This window comes from Triticum dicoccoides, chromosome 2B, assembly GCF_002162155.2.
Source record: "Triticum dicoccoides isolate Atlit2015 ecotype Zavitan chromosome 2B, WEW_v2.0, whole genome shotgun sequence".
Classification (NCBI taxonomy): Eukaryota; Viridiplantae; Streptophyta; class Magnoliopsida; order Poales; family Poaceae; genus Triticum; species Triticum dicoccoides.
The window spans coordinates 17,286,596-17,291,752 of NC_041383.1; the positions used below are offsets into that span (position 1 = coordinate 17,286,596).

Here is a 5,157-nt window from a genome sequence, read left to right on the forward strand (position 1 = left end):
CAACAAATTCCAGTTAATTATATATATGTATGCATCAATCGGGCTACTATTTAATGCCCTTAATTCACAACAGATTGATGAGCCATTCCTCCTGTAAATTCAGGTCGAGTACACACTGAACTTTCCCTGGAAAGCAAGTTTGTCACGAATTGAAACAAGGATGTATCTGGATCAGTACGGAGGCAACACAGATGTCTGGATTGCTAAGGTCCTCTACAGGTAAAAATAATTAATAATGAAACTTCTATCACTACCATACTCTGCATCATAAGACCAACCTTATTACATTGTTTATTACAAAGAGATCCGAGTTTGATCTGGCCAAAAGAAGAAATGATAATAACATATGGACCAACTAAGATTAACATGCCAAACAAGACCACTCTAAACACTCAATGGCCTATCACTTGCACGCCATCCAAACAAGGATATCAACTCAGTGGTAGCTTCTTCACGCTAACCTCAACCGGCTCACTGTGATGCATGTTATGTAATACTGTGCATAACCGCCGCCAATTGGTACACGATAGTTGCATCTCCATAACCTCAGTCAAAAACACCGTCATTTTTACATAGTCAGATAGACAAAAACAATGTTGTCGTCCCAACCAAAATAAAAATACCTTAGAGATTTAACACCCTCCCCCCCTCTCTCTCTCTCTCACAAACACACACACACACACACACACACACACACATGGACCCGTTCATGTATGTCTACTAGCCAATTTTGCTGAGGTGGCATAGACTAAATGAAGAAAAAGAGGGTCGAGTATCATATCATAATAAATGATGTGCTGCTATTTATATGCATGACAATAAATGAGGTCATCAAAATACTAACACATGATACTATGCACGGTGAAGATAGTATCATATACTAATAAAATATGCATGATAATGATGTTACAGGCAGCTTAAGAGAGATGTGTCCGATCTACCCATTTTATCGGAATCTAATTGATCCCTCATGCACCACATTAAAAGATACACATGAAACAAAAGTATCCTTCAAATTCGTAAGGCCCTTCCAAAGGTGGGAGTATTAGTTTGGCTTTCACAATCGTGAGTATTTCGCTCCAAATGCTTAAAGAGAGACTCCCAAACTCCATCCAAGGTTTTTATTTTGAAAAGAAGGTTGAAATCTCCGGCATGTGCATCCAAGGATGCACACAACCATATTTATTATATTATTCAATAGTGTCAGACGAAACAAATACATGGATCTAACCCAAAGCCACCTTCTTGGCAACCTCTATCGCTACATCTAAAGCTTGGTGACGTGCCTTGACATCACACCATCTAATTTGGTTGCCTTGCCAAGCCGCTCACGGCCAGCCGAGAGCACCAACTAGCTTAGCAAACCCTAAGCGCGCAACGCACGTGCACGCTCTAGAATCTGCCTTCGCCATCTTCCGCGGATCAACGCGTTGACCTTGACAGGTCCAACTGTCATCGACGCAAACATCGCCCCGCCCTCCAGACCCCTTTAGCCAACACTTGCTCCAAGAAAGTTGCCCTCATGAGGGTGAGCGGCTCCAGACACCCCCATTGCTTGATCGGAAACACCAAGATCAAGGGTTTCCCCCCGAAGCAGATGCATCTTCCATCCGAGTCCACGTGATGGTCTAACGCTACCACACCTCTGAGCTCCCAGGGGCCGAAGCTCCAAAACAGTGCCACTAAGGAGGTAAGCGACACCACACGCCACCATTGTCCAGTCCGGCAAGCCAAACTTAAGGATTCCCTCAGAGCTCCACAGGACAACCACCTTGACGATGCCCTCAAAGGAAGTTAGCAGCGGCTGTAGAACTCGCTACATCATCTGCAACGACAGATCCGTCCCGCGAACCAGGGCATAGGCACAGGTCAGAGAAACCCACCAACGTAGGAGGAAGGACCGCATCGGGCTAGACAAATCAAGGCAAGTGACCCAGATCTGTCCAACCCAACCCAACCCAAGGTGTCGTCGCCAGCTGGAAGAAGATCTAGGGGCGCGTGCCATGGATCCGTCGCCACCACCTGCGGCCCGTCAATGCCGACATACGTCGCCCACAACCCTTGCAGTGAGAGGCCGCCGTCCGCCAGATCTGGCCGGAGCCATCTCGCCGTCACAAACCACCCATCACCACGCCTGTCGACACACTGTCACGGTGCATGCAAGCCAATGCACGCCCGCGCCGCGCCCATGCGAGAAGGAGCCGCCCTGTGCTGGCCCCTGCCTGCGAAGGGACAGGGATGCCCTGCCACTGCCGGCTCTGGTCGAGCTTCGCCCAGCCGAGCCATGTGACGATGGTGACGGGGGAGAAGGGAGATGAGGGTTGGCGGCCTTGATTTAGAATTCTTCCGCGTGGCACGCAGGGGCGGCGTGGGATGAGACGTCCACTTGCGCATGGCCTAACAATATTTTATGGCATCTTCGCTTAGTAGCTATACATCCAGCATTCTTATGGAAGTTACTATTTAACCCAGAGAGCTGGTCAAACACGCTAAGAATTCGCTTCATATTGATGGCTTTAGCCAAGTCATGTTCTACAAAAATAATTGTATCATGAGCATCTTGTAGACTAGACAGCTCGTCATGTACTAATTGAGGAATGAGGATTCACCTGGGCGTTTTAACACAGTAGACGCAGACACTCATATGTACTATAGACATGGACGCTCATATATATGCACATATATTCATTCCTTATAAATGCATGTATGCACACCCTATCTTTATGAGCACCTCCACTGAGCGGGCATATCATCTTGAGATTGATGAAGTTGCACTGGTGGAAAAACAGGCTTCCGTCCAGCCCCATAAGTCGCGAAGCTGTAGGAACCGCGACTAATGGGACCTTTAGTCGCGGTTCTGGAGGTGAACCGCGACCAAAGGCCTGGGCCCAGGGCGCTCGGTGGCCAGCTGGCGCACGTGAGGGTCTTTAGTCGCGGTTGGCCAGGACAACCGCGACTAAAGGCCTTCGGGCACCTTTAGTCACGGTTTGCCAGGCCAACCGCAACTAAAGCCCCTCCCCTATATATACCCATCCAGCAGCCAACACTTAGCCATTTGGAGCCATTCTCTTCACAAGTGGGTGTAGGTTTGCTTTTGGTTCCTCTTATGCACATAAGGTGTTTGATGAAATGCCCCAAGAGCATGAAACAAACATGACATGAAGTGTTGGAGCCACACTCCTCGATCGCGGTTAGCAACTTGATGAACCTTTGATTTGTCATTGATAAAATATGCATGTGTGCAGTTCATTGTTTAATTTATATTGTTTGTAGCTAGTTAGTTTAACAAATGCATGATGGTTAATTATATATTTTATATTATAATAATGCAGATGAATCGGCAATGGATGTACGGTAACCGACTCTCCGGCGAGTTCACTACGGGTTTGAAAGATTTCCTCGTAGTGGCTAATGCGAACAAGCAGGGGGGTTTTGTTATCTGTCCATGTGTTATCTGTAAGAATCAGAAGGGTTACTCTTCCTCAAGAGATGTTCACATGCATCTGCTTCGGCACGGTTTCATGCCAAGCTATAATTGTTGGACCAAGCATGGAGAAAGAGGGGTTATAATGGAAGAAGATGAAGAAGGGGATGATTTCATCGATGAAAGCTATCTTGCTCATTTCGGTGATACTTTCATGGAGGATGCTGAAGGTGAAGGGGAAGGTGAAGAAGAGGCACGTGATGATCCCGTTGATGATCTTGGTCGGACCATTACTGATGCACGGAGACGCTGCGAAACTGAAAAGGAGAGGGAGAATTTGGATCGCATGTTAGAGGATCACAGAAAGGCGCTGTACCCCGGATGCGATGATGGTCTGAAAAAGCTGGGCTGCACACTGGATTTGCTGAAATGGAAGGCAGAGGCAGGTGTAGCTGACTCGGCATTTGAAAACTTGCTGAAAATGTTGAAGAATATGTTTCCAAAGGATAACGAGTTGCCCGCCAGTACGTACGAAGCAAAGAAGGTTGTCTGCCCTCTAGGTTTAGAGGTTCTGAAGATACATGCATGCATCAACGACTGCATCCTCTACCGCGGTGAATGCGAGAATTTGAATGAATGCCCGGTATGCACTGCATTGCGTTATAAGATCAGAGGCGATGACCCTGGTGACGATGTTGAGGGCCAGAAACCCAGGAAGAGGGTTCCCGCCAAGGTGATGTGGTATGCTCCTATAATACCACGGTTGAAACGTCTGTTCAGGAACAAAGAGCATGCCAAGTTGTTGCGATGGCACAAAGAGGACCGTAAGTCGGACGGGGAGTTGAGACACACCGCAGATGGAACGCAATGGAGAAAGATCGACAGATGGTTCAAAGATTTTGCAGCTGACGCAAGGAACATAAGATTTGCTCTAAGTACGGATGGCATGAATCCTTTTGGCGAGCAGAGCTCCAGCCATAGCACCTGGCCCGTGACTCTATGCATCTACAACCTTCCTCCTTGGTTGTGCATGAAGCGGAAGTTCATTATGGTGCCAGTGCTCATCCAAGGTCTGAAGCAACCCGGCAACGACATCGATGTGTACCTAAGGCCATTAGTTGATGAACTTTTACAGCTGTGGGGTGGTGTCCGTGTGTGGGATGAGCACAAACAAGAGGAATTTGACCTACGAGCGTTGCTTTTCGTAACCATCAACGATTGGCCTGCTCTTAGTAACCTTTCGGGACTGTCAAATAAGGGATACAATGCATGCACGCACTGCTTACATGAGACTGAAAGTGTACATTTGCCAAATTGTAAGAAGAACGTGTACCTTGGGCATCGTCGATTTCTTCCGAAAATTCATCCAGTAAGAAAGAAGGGCAAGCATTACAACGGCAAGGCAGATCACCGGCCGAAGCCTGCAGAACGCACTGGTGCTGAGGTATTTGATATGGTCAAGGATTTGAAAGTCATCTTTGGAAAGGGTCCTGGCGGACAATCAGTTCCGAAGGGAGCTGACGGGCACGCAGCCATGTGGAAGAAGAAATCTATATTCTGGGAGCTAGAATATTGGAAAGTCCTAGATGTCCGCTCTGCAATCGACGTGATGCACGTTACGAAGAATATTTGCGTGAACCTCCTAAGCTTCTTGGGCGTGTATGGGAAGACAAATGATACAAAGGAAGCACGGCAGGACCAGCAACGTTTGAAAGACCCTGATGACCGGCATC

General features: G+C 47.6%; 1 pseudogene; it reads left to right on the forward strand.

Moving 5' to 3' along the window:
- The window catches only part of LOC119366858, a 26,145-nt pseudogene that overhangs the window by 12,590 nt on the left and 8,398 nt on the right, over positions 1–5,157 (forward strand).